We start from the raw sequence: 12,783 nt of genomic DNA, 5'->3' as shown, positions 1-12,783 counted from the left end.
TGGCCCTGTCCAAAGGTTGGAACGATGAAGATAAATGGTGGGATCTGAGGCCACGGAGTGAAATGTCCCACGTCAGATCCTTGGAATTTTGACTATAACTCCCTTTCCTTTGTACCATTCTAGTTTCCATGAAATGGAAACATGGACTCTTCTCCCAGCCTTCTCCAGGCCCCCTCCCATGCACACAAACCCTTATATGCTATCTCACACACTTTACTTTAGACTCTTTGGAAGAACAGGATTCCAACTATGGGTGGGGAGGGTTTAGATGCAATGTTTATGTTCCTCCCTCAAAACATTTAAATATCAAAGTTTACATACTCAAAATGAATGACTAAAAGGATTTTTGGTCTCAAAAATCTTCGGACTTAACCTATCATAGTAACCACTTGAGTTATCGTTTAAATGACATCCCTACAAGCACACACATGCCCTGGACTTTGAGATTTCAAGCTTTACTTAATCCTTTTTTATTCAAATAATCTTTTAAATTTTAATAAAATGAAGCATGCATTCATTTTATGAGGGAAAATACTAAACTTGTCTAAATATACATCCTAGACATGGCCTTTAAAACTGTCTTCTGAATTGACCTTTTCTAAAATGTTGCCTCCCGAAAATTTCAGTTCTTACTGAGCTTTGTCTTCAGAATACAGTCTAATGAGCTCATGCTGGCAAGGGCTTACACTAAGGCCCTCAGACAGAGCTACTGCTTGACTGCAAGGCCTGGGCTTCTGTGCTACCCATGTTTTCAGACTCTCTTTTAGAAATGTGTGCAGTTCTTTCTGTTTCCTGAAACCCCGTGCTTACTTGTAGCAAGCAGAGGGAGGGAGACAGGAGTAGGAAGGAGCTCTGTGGGCTACCTTTAAGGAGTGTAACCAGGTGAGCTTTAATTTACTAAAAGTTGTGTCCGGGGGCCCTTGGGCCAGTCTGCCAGACATACTCCAGAGCAAAAGAGCCAAGTAGGCGAGATTTTAGGTACAAATAAAGATGGGAGGGGGATATGTCTCTCTCAAATATGGCCCATCACTTACATGTAAAGACTTTATACTTATGTTGCCCAAGACAAGTACACTGAGACTCTAACAGCCTGTGGGATGTGGGTTAGGGCCTTTGGGAGGTCATTAGGTTTAGCTGAGGTCATGAGAATAGAACTCTCATGGTGAGATTAATGCTCAACCATGTGAGGTGACAGTGAGCAAAGCTGGGAGCTGAATATGTCCCTTATCAGACACTGCCATGTTTCCCAGACTCCAGAACCACAAAACTACGTTTTAGCTGCTCAAGTCTGCTGTTTCCACTGTTTTCAGTACAATGGTCCAAACGAATGTATACAGAGTCTTCGCAAGCCATTTATTTTAATTTATATATAATCATTGTGTGTAGTGTCTGTGCACATGCGTGTGCTACATGTATGGAGGCCAAAGGACAGCTCTGTAGATCAGTCCTTTCCTCCCACCTTCGTGTGGGTTGCAGGGAGTGAGTTCAGGTCACTGCCCTCTAAACAAGGGATTTGCCCACTGAGCCATTTCATTGTTCATTTTAAGCAGCTGCTGTCTAAGCTTATTGTGACAGTGAATGTGACTTCTACTGGTTTCCCATTTGATAGATTATCTACGATTTCTTGCTTCGAAATCAAAAGACTAGACCCCCACCCCACCCCAGTCCCTGTTAGGTGCTGGGTGTCTAAGGGAAATCTGAATCTGTAACCTCAATGAGTGGTAGGGCCTTGTCAATACCTTGGAAAATAGATATATTCTATTATACTATCAATATGTTTGGGAAAAAAAACTTTGCTTTTAAAATATAACTGAAGTTCAAATCAAAACAAGTCTTCTGGATGAGTGGAAGCACCCAGGAGTTTGAGCTGTGGACCTCCTGGAGAAAGGGCTTCGATCTCATGTCAATTTTGAGAACAAAGTTGAGTTCTTATGTTCACTGAAAAAGGAGCCTAGGTCTTTAAAAACTCTCTCTCCTTCCAGTCAAATGTTCACAAGTTTGGTTTCTGATTTCTGTCTATGTTATCATCTCCTTTCTGTCAGTGCTTCGTGCCTATGACATCATTAAAATGAGCTTCCCAGCATCCTCCCAAATCTTTCAGTTACCATATCTTTGAAGCAGCTTTGGGTCCAGGCATCATTTCACCCACTTGCTCTGTAACAGTGCCTCTCTGCCTCACTGTTACCTGCTTGACACTGCTATTTCTCTCTTGCCATCTTCATTGCTTTCTCTCAGTATCATTTAGCATTTATCCTTTGACGGGTCCTTCATGATTCTTTAAACGCCAGTGCTCCCTTAAGGTCTCTGCTCCATTCTTCTATTTCACTGACTATGGCTGACAGCCAAGTTTGTATTTCTTAGCTGAGGTTCCCAGGGTTCGAGCATTTACTGCACTTCTATCCTAAACTCAGCGTCATCTGCAGGAACTCACAGGTACCTAAGACACTTAAGGGAAGAGAAACCATCATTTCTGCCTAATCACAGCTGAATCTTTCCTTCCTCCTGGCATCATCGACCCAGTCGTCAAAACTGAAGCTAATGTTATCCCTGCCCTCTGTGAGTTGTCTTCTGAATTTCATCTCTCTGGGAATCCCATTGCCGGTCTACCTTCCAGCTACCCTAGATCCCAGCTCACTTCTCTATATGCTCATTGGTGAATTTTCTCTCTATATTGCCTCAAGCTATTCCATTTCTAGCCTTGAGTACATGTGCCATGTGCCTTTCTTCAGCTCAACCCTCATCAGTCCCTGCTGAGGTATTCCAGTTCTGATCACTAGGGACTCTCTACCCTTGCCTTTTCATACCCTGTTTCCACGGCATGGGAAGCAGCTCCTGCCCTTGTCCTGTGGCCAATTCTTTCATTCTGGAAAGCACTACTTCCTGACATTCCCACTTTCCAAGGCAAAGAAAAAAGAAAAGGAGTGCTTCTTCTGTGTTCCAATAGCACCCTGTGCTTCTATCTCAGAATGTATCATGCCACAATAAGTTACCTGTTCACTTTCTCCTCCCAAGGTTCAAGGATTGTTGAGGAAGGGAGGTTAGGAATAGTGTAGAGACCTTGGATGGCTACAAGGCCCCAGCCCTAGCTGAGGAGTTATTGGTTGATGGTAGGCATTGCAGGAAGGATAGCCAGTTTTCTCTGAGTGTAGCCCCTGGTAAGCCATAGGTGCTCAAATAGAGAGCTACACATCCAAGAAAATTTAGGCTGCACATACTGGTCTTGATGGATTTAAAAATTAAATGGACACAGAGTTGGGGGCAGTAGGGAACAGGGATGTATATGAGAATAATTGGGGAGCAGAAAATATAATAAAAAAATTCATGAAATTCTTAAAGAACTAATAAAAATATTTTTAAAATATCATACAGTCAATTATTAGCCTCACTACACTGACACAATCCAGGGCATAACCGTGTTTTTCACTTCCTATATTTATCATAATTCTTAGAATATAGCAGGTGTCCTAGCTAGTTTTACGTCAACTCAACACAAGTTAAAGTCATCTGAGTGAAGGTAACCACAATTGAGAAAATGCCTCCATAAGATTAGGTTCAGTTAGGCAGTGCCAGCAAAATCTTTAATCCCAGCACTGGGAAACGAGAGGCCAGCCTGGTCTACAGAGTGAGTTCCAGGATGGCCAGGGCTATACAGAGAAACTGTGTCTGGAAAAACAAACAAACCAAACAAACAAAACTGAGCTGTGGCGAGCCTGTAGAGCATTTTCTTACTTAGTGGTTGATGTGGGAGGGCCCAGCCCTCCTTGTTAATGGAGTCACCCCTGGGATGACAGTCCTGGCTTCTATAAGAAAGTAGGTTGAGCAAGACATGAGGAACAAGCCCGAAGCACCCGTCCAGGTCTTCTGCATCAGCTCCTGCTCCAGGCTCCTGCTTTAACTTCCTCTTGTTCCCTGGAAGTGCAAGTAAACAGTGTAAAAGGAAGTAAGCCCTTTCCTCCCCAGGGTGCTTTTGGTCACGGTGCTTCATCACAGTAATAGAAAGCCTGACTAAGCCAGTAAGTCATTAATAATGCTTGCTACATGCATGGGCAAGTGAAGAAGTGAATGCCAAGTGTCTTCAGTATCATCCCTCAGACTTCCCACACAGCTTTCATCACTCGGTTTGAAAGATTAAATCTTGTTATAGAAGCCCCAAGAATATTTTTTTCTGCAGTATCTATTTCCTGAAAGTAAACCTACAACAAATACCTTGAATGTTTAAACTAAAACTCACCTTTTTAATTAAAAAAAAAAATCTTCGAATTCATTTGATTCTTCCCATACTTTATTATAAACTCTCACACCTTGACATTATCAAATTCTTTTTGCAGAAACAGCCGTGCTCAGCTGCTCCTAGTCGGTTCATCACTAGTGTTCCGTTATCGTGCCACAATAGCTTTGCTCTTCCCTTCAGAGCCAATACATAGATTTCCCTAGTCTTCTTGCCCAAGCCAATCTATAAGTACTTTTAATCTATGAACTTTCAAGTTCGAAAAGACATATTGGGTCACTAAATACGTAAGTCTTGCTTACACAGGATTGAGAGCTCACAAAGGCTCAGGATCAATTATATTTCATCTTTTCAGTACTTATTTCACAGCTGAACACGTCTCAGAATAATGAACACGAGTTCAGTTTCTGACAAGCCATGACAAAGGCCAAATGAATGAGGACTATTAGTCACCCTGGATGCACATGCTGTAGCGAGTGTGTGTGTGTGTGTGTGTGTGTGTGTGTGTGTGTGTGTGTGTAGGTAATGTGGCTATGACTCATTACAGTAACCGTGTCCTGCTTAGACCCAAATCAGAGTGGAAGTCTGAGACCATGGGCCTTTTATCACAGGATAAAAGTAACACATTCATGTGACAATGACACTTCATGAATCTCTGCCCTAGTGCCAGAATCTCATGTGGGACCACTAAGAAAGAAGAATATCTCAAAGGAAGCTGCTGCTTCCTCAGCAGAAGCGTTGAGTGTCCCAGCAAAGCGATCCTTTAACACAAGCAAAGCGTGAGACTAGCTGCCGTGTAGGACGTTCAAAATATCTGACAAACAGTGCCAGATTTTGTGTTTTGAAGTTACACTTACCACTTACAGGGTCATGAATGGGAAGAAAGTTACTGATAAAAACTACTGGCTAAATGCATAGGGATCACCTCACACATCTTAGATACGATCAGAAGACATAGACCGTAGTGAGTATTTATGGAATTCTTAGTCTAAGGTGGACAAGCTTGTTGAGCCTTATGAGGAGGATGTGTCTGGGAGGGAGGGAGGGAGGGAGGGAGGGAGGGAGGGAGGGAGGGAGGGTGGGAGAGAGAGAGAGAGAGAGAGAGAGAGAGAGAGAGAGAGAGAGAGGTAGACTTGCACAGATCAGTATGCTTGCTCACTCCGAATCATGGTTTATGTGAATATTCTTCTGATGAGAGGATTCTGGCCAATTTCCGGATTATTTTTTAAAGGCTTGAGCAGAAAGCGTAAAAACTTACTGCTGAAGCAAGCAGCTGTCAGATTCATAAACAAAGATGTGTGGCTGGCAGGTGAGAGTCAAGAATGCTAAAGCTGAGACAACCAAGACCACATTATTAGAGTTCAGATGGGACTTGTGTCCTGATGGGAATGAGAACGGAAGCCCCTCACAAGTCCACAGTTCAGTGGAAGGCACTCTTAATAAAGAGACCAGGCAGAGCAGCCTTGACTTCATGCTTGGGAGGCTACAGACATGGCAGGCGGCAGGAGCAGCACTGTGTAAGACATCATACTGCTTCTGCTTCCCACCCCAAAGTGACCACTGACACTACGTGTGACCAGCTATTTGTGTATGATTTACCATATTCATAAAAACAAAATAAACAGAGTGTCAGTAAGGGGCAACATTTCACCCCTGAAAACCTGTAATTTGAGATATTATTTATTTTGACCATTATTGTAATCTGTACCCCCTACTTCATTCAGGATTCAGTTAGGAAAAAGATACACCACAGGTATCTCAGAGGGAGTACCAGAACTTGTTGTGTGTCTGATAAAGGACAAGAACAAAGAACTTAAGCAAGTTGGTGGTATAACTTGGCAATATTTGGAAGCCATGAACTCCTCCGGGCTGAAGTTATGATGGCGAGTGTCATCTATCTGTGAGGGCTAGGTTGGTTTGGCTTATTGTTGTTATTTGTTTGTTTGATATCAAGGGTATGTGTGTGTACCTGAGTATGCACATGTGTGTTAGAAGAAGGTGTTAGATTCCCTTAGCTGCCTAACGTGGATACTGGGAACTAAATCCGGCTCCTCTGGAGGGAGCAAGTGCTCCTAACTGCTCAGTCATCTATCCGGACCACCACCGCTTGTTTTGTGGTGCTGTTTTGTTTGAGGCAGTCTCTTTCTGTGCATCCTTGATTAGCTTTTGTACTTGTTATGAAACCCAGGCTAACTTAGAACTTCATGGCAATCCTCCTGCCTCAGTTTCCCAACTACCTGTGCCACCATACCTGCAAAGATATTTTTTTTTCTTTTTCTTTTTTCCGGAGCTGGGGACCGAACCCAGGGCCTTGCGCTTCCTAGGCAAGTGCTCTACCACTGAGCTAAATCCCCAACCCTACCTGCAAAGATGTTAAGAGCGCCCGAAACACAGTGCAAGAAGTCTTGGCAAAAGCAGAGATGATAAAGGTGCTGTTTGAGAGCAGAGTCAAAGTGTCAGAAAAGCAGCTGCTGACTGCCAGAAGAGCCCTCATAGAAAAGAGGAAGTGAAGACTCCCAGCCTCCCTCAACTGGCATTCTCCTATGCCTCCCATTGGCCCAGCCTATGAAAAGCTAGAAGACACGGAAAGCGGAAGGTCTAGTACTCTGTGGAGTTAGAGAACAGAGCCTTGGAAAGAACAAGCAACCAGGCAAATCCCTTGTAGGTAGACAGAGTTGGAATGAATCAGAAGAAGCAAGCCAAGCCTATGGAAGTCTCCTTTGCTAGGCAGGAAAGGTGGTGAATTGAAGAAAGACAGGGAAGGAGAGGGGAGTGGCAAGGACTGGAAGAGAAAAAAGAGAAGACACGACTCCAAGTTACCTAGAACAGTGGCTCCCTGCTGTGCTATGCTGCACTAGACCGGAAACCCACAGAGAACTAGATGTTTTGATGTACTGAAGTTTGTTTGTATCTAATAAGCAATTGATTGAACATAATTTAAATTTAAAATCTCTCCTGTCAAAATGAGATTAAAATCTCTTAAAAAAAAAAAAAAACTTGCAGAGGGATTTGAGAAAGTCAAACCCACTGTGCCATGCTCAAAGAGAAAGAGAAGATCACAAACAGAACTTCCGGGTTGTAGGGAGCGGAGGGTGGGTGGGTGGGGGAAGTGGGAGGGATGAAGGTGGGAGAAGAGCACCGGGGGTTTTCATCTGTGTGCTCACAGCTGTTTCACATTTAGGAACTAGTTTTGGATTGGGAATAAATAAGGAAGTTCTCTGAGAAACAGAAGATTATTGCTGAGAAGCGAGCCTAGTCTAGAGATTAGAACAAGCCCTTTCACCTGGCGCTCTTGTGCTGTTGATTTGTTTCTGAAAGGAGCATAGCTCTTTCCTCCAAGTACTTCTGGTGAGCTGCCCTTCCAGACGAATTCGCAGCACCTAAACCTCTTTCAAAGGTCACTTACTGCACAAATTAGAACCCCGTCCTCCGATTCTGGAGCACCAGCTACTGCGTGCTGGAGAAGTAACCCGAACTTTGCACAGTCATTGGGTTGTTGTCGCCCAGTGAGGCGAAGGCTCTTCTGCATAAGAAAGAAGAGAGAGTGTTGGCGGTGCCCTCTGGAAAGACGCTCTAATGATGCTGTGAGTGTGGGCTGGGGTTGGGTTCCCAGCGCCTACGTGGAGGCTCACAACTGTCTCTAACCTCAGTTCCAGGAGATCCAGCACCCTCTTCTAGATTCCTTGGGTGCACACAATACACTAATACATATACAATATTTTAATAAAAAAAGGAATGAAGACAAAAAGCTTGGCACTGGAGTGTTTCATAAAATTATCTTGCCATTATTACAGTGAGGACCTCACGAAGAAATATTACTAGCTTTTTTTTTTTTGAGTCACCCAAAGAGAATATTGCTATGAGAGGATTTCTGTTTAATATTCAGTCTCACGCACTCAGTTATTAATAGAAACTAGTTAACAGCAGCAGTTTCAAGATGGATGCCCCTGAAAGCAACCAACGGAACTTTAATCTTCCTATCTGGATTTTCTTACAACAGAATGCCTCAGCCTGCCTGTTAGAGTGCTTTAAAGCACGCCACTTCAGAAATATATCTTTTTAGCGATTCTTCCTCTAGGTTACAGGACATATGTTTCACACTGGTGAGCAAATGAGTCCAATCCATGCTGGCCAGACAGCCATATCGGTGCTGGCGAGCCCGTGAGGTGCTAGTCCTGCTTCAACTGTTTATGATCAATAGCTAAATAACCAACCTTCACTCTTTGCCAGCTCTTCGCTAACACCAGAAATCTCTGAAAGGTTAGCATTATCAGTGTTACCAAGTGCCCACAATAAGCCGAAAAAAGGAATGATTTCATTTATTGTTCTAAAAAGAAGCATCCCAAGGGAACTTAACGAAGAATGACCGTTTTAGAGAAACATAAGTTAAGGTTCAGTGATATTAAATTATTTTCCTGAGAATTACTAGTTATTAAAGAGTGGGTCTGGGATTCAAAGTCACTGGACCTAGTACTGGGCATGCAACGCTTGATTTAATGTTCTGTCACTGTCTTGAAATAGTCAACACTGCCTACCATAGGAGTTCTACCTTTTTGTTTTGCAGTGGGTTTCTCAAATTCTGTAGCCAGCCCTGACTAGACTGCATTTCTTGACACCCTGGGTAGATACTACATATAAGGGCAGGGTTTAAACAATGTCCACGCATTCTGCAACAGTTCTTTCAAAAGACAAAGCTGAGTTTCACCCACACTTGACTCAGTCGTGCCTTCTCATGAGTGGGAACTGGCGGAAGGAAGGGCGTGTCTTTAAGAGTACGCTAAGTGGGGCTGGGGATTTAGCTCAGTGGTAGAGCGCTTACCTAGGAAGCGCAAGGCCCTGGGTTTGGTCCCCAGCTCCGAAAAAAAGAACCAAAAAAAAAAAAAAAAAAAAAAAAAGAGTACGCTAAGGAAGCACTACAGCTTGTGCCTTGCCACTGAGTCACCAGCTCTAGGGAAAGGCAGATATCATGAGGATGCTCAGTCAACACGTGGAAAGGTCCATGGGCTGAGGGACTGAGGCCTTGTAAAACCCGACCAACCCCCTTTTAAAAGAAACTCCATTTTGTTTGAGACCGGGAGCTAAACTCCAGTTCCAGGAAGAAAACCTCAGAGTTCTGGGCAAGAGTCCTATGGCAACCCATCGTCCTTAGCAACAGCCAGTAAGCCTACAGTAGCAGGGACGCGACACATTTGGATAACTTAAGACACCTTGCAGAGAATAAGTAATTTAAGCCATCCTGTTTGTCAGGTGGCTTTGTTCTCCTCCTCAGTCCTTGCAGATTACACAAGAAATGTAGTTTTTAAAATATTAACTTGCTGACCCGAATGGAAATCCTCCAAGTTTACTGTATCCACAATGAAAACCCTGAACCCCTAGATTCAGGGCTCTCACTCTGACCCACCGAGGTGGTGAGAGTCTGAGAGGCCTTGCTCGTAATAAAGACCCTTATGTCTTTTACATTGGAACTGGCTCCTTGTTGGTCTTTGGGTGCAAGCAACTTGGGCTTAACAGCCTCCTGGTAGCAGCCATGTAAAACAGCTATCTCAAGCTCTAAATCAAATCTTGAAAACCTTCACTGCCTCTGACTCCATACCCAGCACTTGCCTTCAGAGAGGGAACCGTCTAGAAACATGACTTAATTACTGATACCCAGAAACTATGTCGTAGGTTTGTTGTTTTAAACTTGCGTGATTCATTTTATATAGTGATGGATAATTTGTATATTACATAACTGGAATCTAAGACATGTAAGAATATCATTTAGAAGGCATGAATATTCAGCAGTACTTGGTACAATATTAGAACTGACTTAGTTATGCCACGTCAGACCCTGCACACATTTCGTCCATGGGACACCGTAGGAATGCTCTTCTGTGAGTATCAGAGGGCTTCCCTCCTTGTGCCAAGGCCTTTTTTTAATTTGGGCCATGGCCTTTGACACTGTGTCTCATTCGTAATTCAAAGACAGCCAGACATACTCTTCTCACAAGAGCTACCTCCCTTCTAATTGAGCAGTCTGCTGATCTGTGACCAGTTACACCACACCTCTGCAACGCGGCCTAGAGTTGCAGTTCCAGATTTTATAGCCATGTTTGTACCACCTGCACAGCATGGAGTGAGGCACCTCTGTGGCTCTTTAATTCTGCTGTAGTCACCCAGCTCTGCACAGGACTGATTAGAGGAGCTGAGAGAGATAGGCCATCTAACTACCTGCCTAGCTCCATGCCATGCCCTTGTCCTGTAGGACCCTGTCTCTGTGGTGAGTGAGAACGGTGGTGATTTGAAAAGTGAGTTCCTTGCTACCTATGCAGTAACAGCAGAGCGTCAGGGTCCTAAGTTTAAGTTCGAATCCAACAAGCTCGACATTTAAAATCTGATGTGTGATGGCCACAGTGTCTGGCCCTGGGACTTCCTTCCACATACACGTGTACCATTCACAGGGCAAATGTGAAACGGGAACAATAACAATAGATAAAGTGGCCCCGCCACTTCCTCCTTCTGTACATTCACTAAAACAAAGCTTCATTCACTAAAACAAAGTTATCACTGCTCTGTAAAGTGACATCTATGTAGAAGCCAGCACTGTCAATACAGAAAACCAGATGTCCCCAGCATCCTGTCCCAGAGGCACTGATGAGGTGGAAATTGTCTAGTGTTAGAAAATAAGGTGAACAAGGCTTACTACTTCACCATCTCCCACTTTCAGCTCAACTTTACAAAGCAAAACTGGCAAGGGGTTGGTAACAAAGGAGAGAGCTCAGTGGTGGGGAGGAAGCAGAACTCTATGATCATCAGTGCACTACAGAATACACCCTAAACTCTCTGATCTCAAGGCAAACTCTTTAGTTTAAATGAGCCTATTATGCTCACAGCAGATGCAGCCAAGTTCAGGTAAAGCCAGGTCTGCCCCAGTGAGCATTTGTCAAGAGAAGGCAAAAGAAATTTGTTTACTATCCTGATAACCTTTACTCCAGACCAATGGCCCTCATCTGGTTCTGTTTTTAAAAACTGAGTTTGTCAGATGTGGAAGGCTAAACCAATCAGCCAGTTGAGCTAAGTCAGAGTTTAAGAGGAGTTCCCAGAGAAGGCTCCTCCCTGCCTCTCACGTCAAATCTGTCCTAACTTGGTGTCTCAGAAGCAGAGTCACAGAGACACCATGTGAGGACATAGACCGGCCTCTGATTTGGTTCTTTGTGTTGTCTTTGTAAGGTCTGATGATTATGCTGTTTGGGACTGTCTTCCCAAATATAAATCCTAACACATGATTTCAGAGTTCACAGAAAGAAGGGAGAAGGAAGAAATGGACACATGTAATGGAATCAAATGAGGCTTGGTTTTGAACAGTTTCCGGTGGCTTTAAACACAGCCTCTATGACCCCAAACACAAGAACCATTCTGCAACTTGCATTATTACTTAATGAGCACCTACTAAGCACAGGGAACTAAGGCAATGCATGATACTCTAAGTATATTACACTTCTATTTCATCCGCACAGACATTTTTCTCCTTTAAAAGCTGAAGACAGAAACAATCTTGTCCTCAACTTCAGCAGAAAGTTCCACAAAGAGAATATTTTTCAAAGTATCTTTTTTCCCATGGAAAAGTTCTCTGAGCAGGCACTTCCTATCTTTATGATTAAATTATTTTTAAAAGTTTACCTCATAGCTCATATGAAAATTCTTATCGGTAGATCAGAGAATAGTTAATTGCATTAGAAGAAGAAGTTTTCTTGCATGATGCATTTAGATACCATTATGGGAATCTTCGGGGGAAATGAGAGAAATTTTATAGTTCAAGGATCTGGACCTTCCCCCACAGCATCTTTTCCTTATAATTAACTTCTTTCCTCACAGAAGAACAACACTTTTCCTCGAGCTCATATAGAGTATATTAATAAAAAGAGCCTCTGCTCTTTCTGTTTTGGAAGTAAATTCTACAAAGCTCTTGGGATAATTCCGGGAGCTCCATGCAGTTCTTTGAAAGCTGGAGTTTGTATCTTTAGAGCATTTGTGAAAGAAACATAGCACAATGCCCTCTGGAGTGACTTGTCTACCACACAAGGCTGTGGTAGTTATATTGAAAAAAGTGAGCATAGAGTGTTTGGAAACATTGTTCTGAGGTATCTCCCTCTGGGCTTTCTCAGCACGCACCCCAGCTAGCTCTTCCTAGCCAAGGAGAACTCCTCTGGGACTCAGAAAATGTTTCCCATCCCAATACAGGTCTTTTAGGACATTTGGGAAAGGGGGAGGGAAATGAAACTATTTTCCCAAGTCAAAGACTTCTGATCAGTAGGAACAAGTGTAGAGTCTGGAAATAAAATAATGACCTTTCTTATTTTTAAAGCATGTCTTTTTAAAAACACATTTCCTGCATGTGGGAGACATGGTCAAATAGTTGGTAAGTGTCATTAATGTTGCAGTGTGGATAACATGGGATGAAATATTTTCTTTTGGAGCCATTTTTTATTCAGAGTGCCTTCCAACCTCAATTTTATTGACCTTACCTTTAAATTTTTTTTCAAAGTGTGATTTGACTTCTATTTAATGTATTACAA

This window comes from Rattus norvegicus, chromosome 9 (genome assembly GCF_021556685.1).
Source record: "Rattus norvegicus strain SHRSP/BbbUtx chromosome 9, alternate assembly SHRSP_T2T, whole genome shotgun sequence".
NCBI lineage: Eukaryota > Metazoa > Chordata > Mammalia > Rodentia > Muridae > Rattus > Rattus norvegicus.
Note: the sequence above shows the minus strand (reverse complement) of the source record.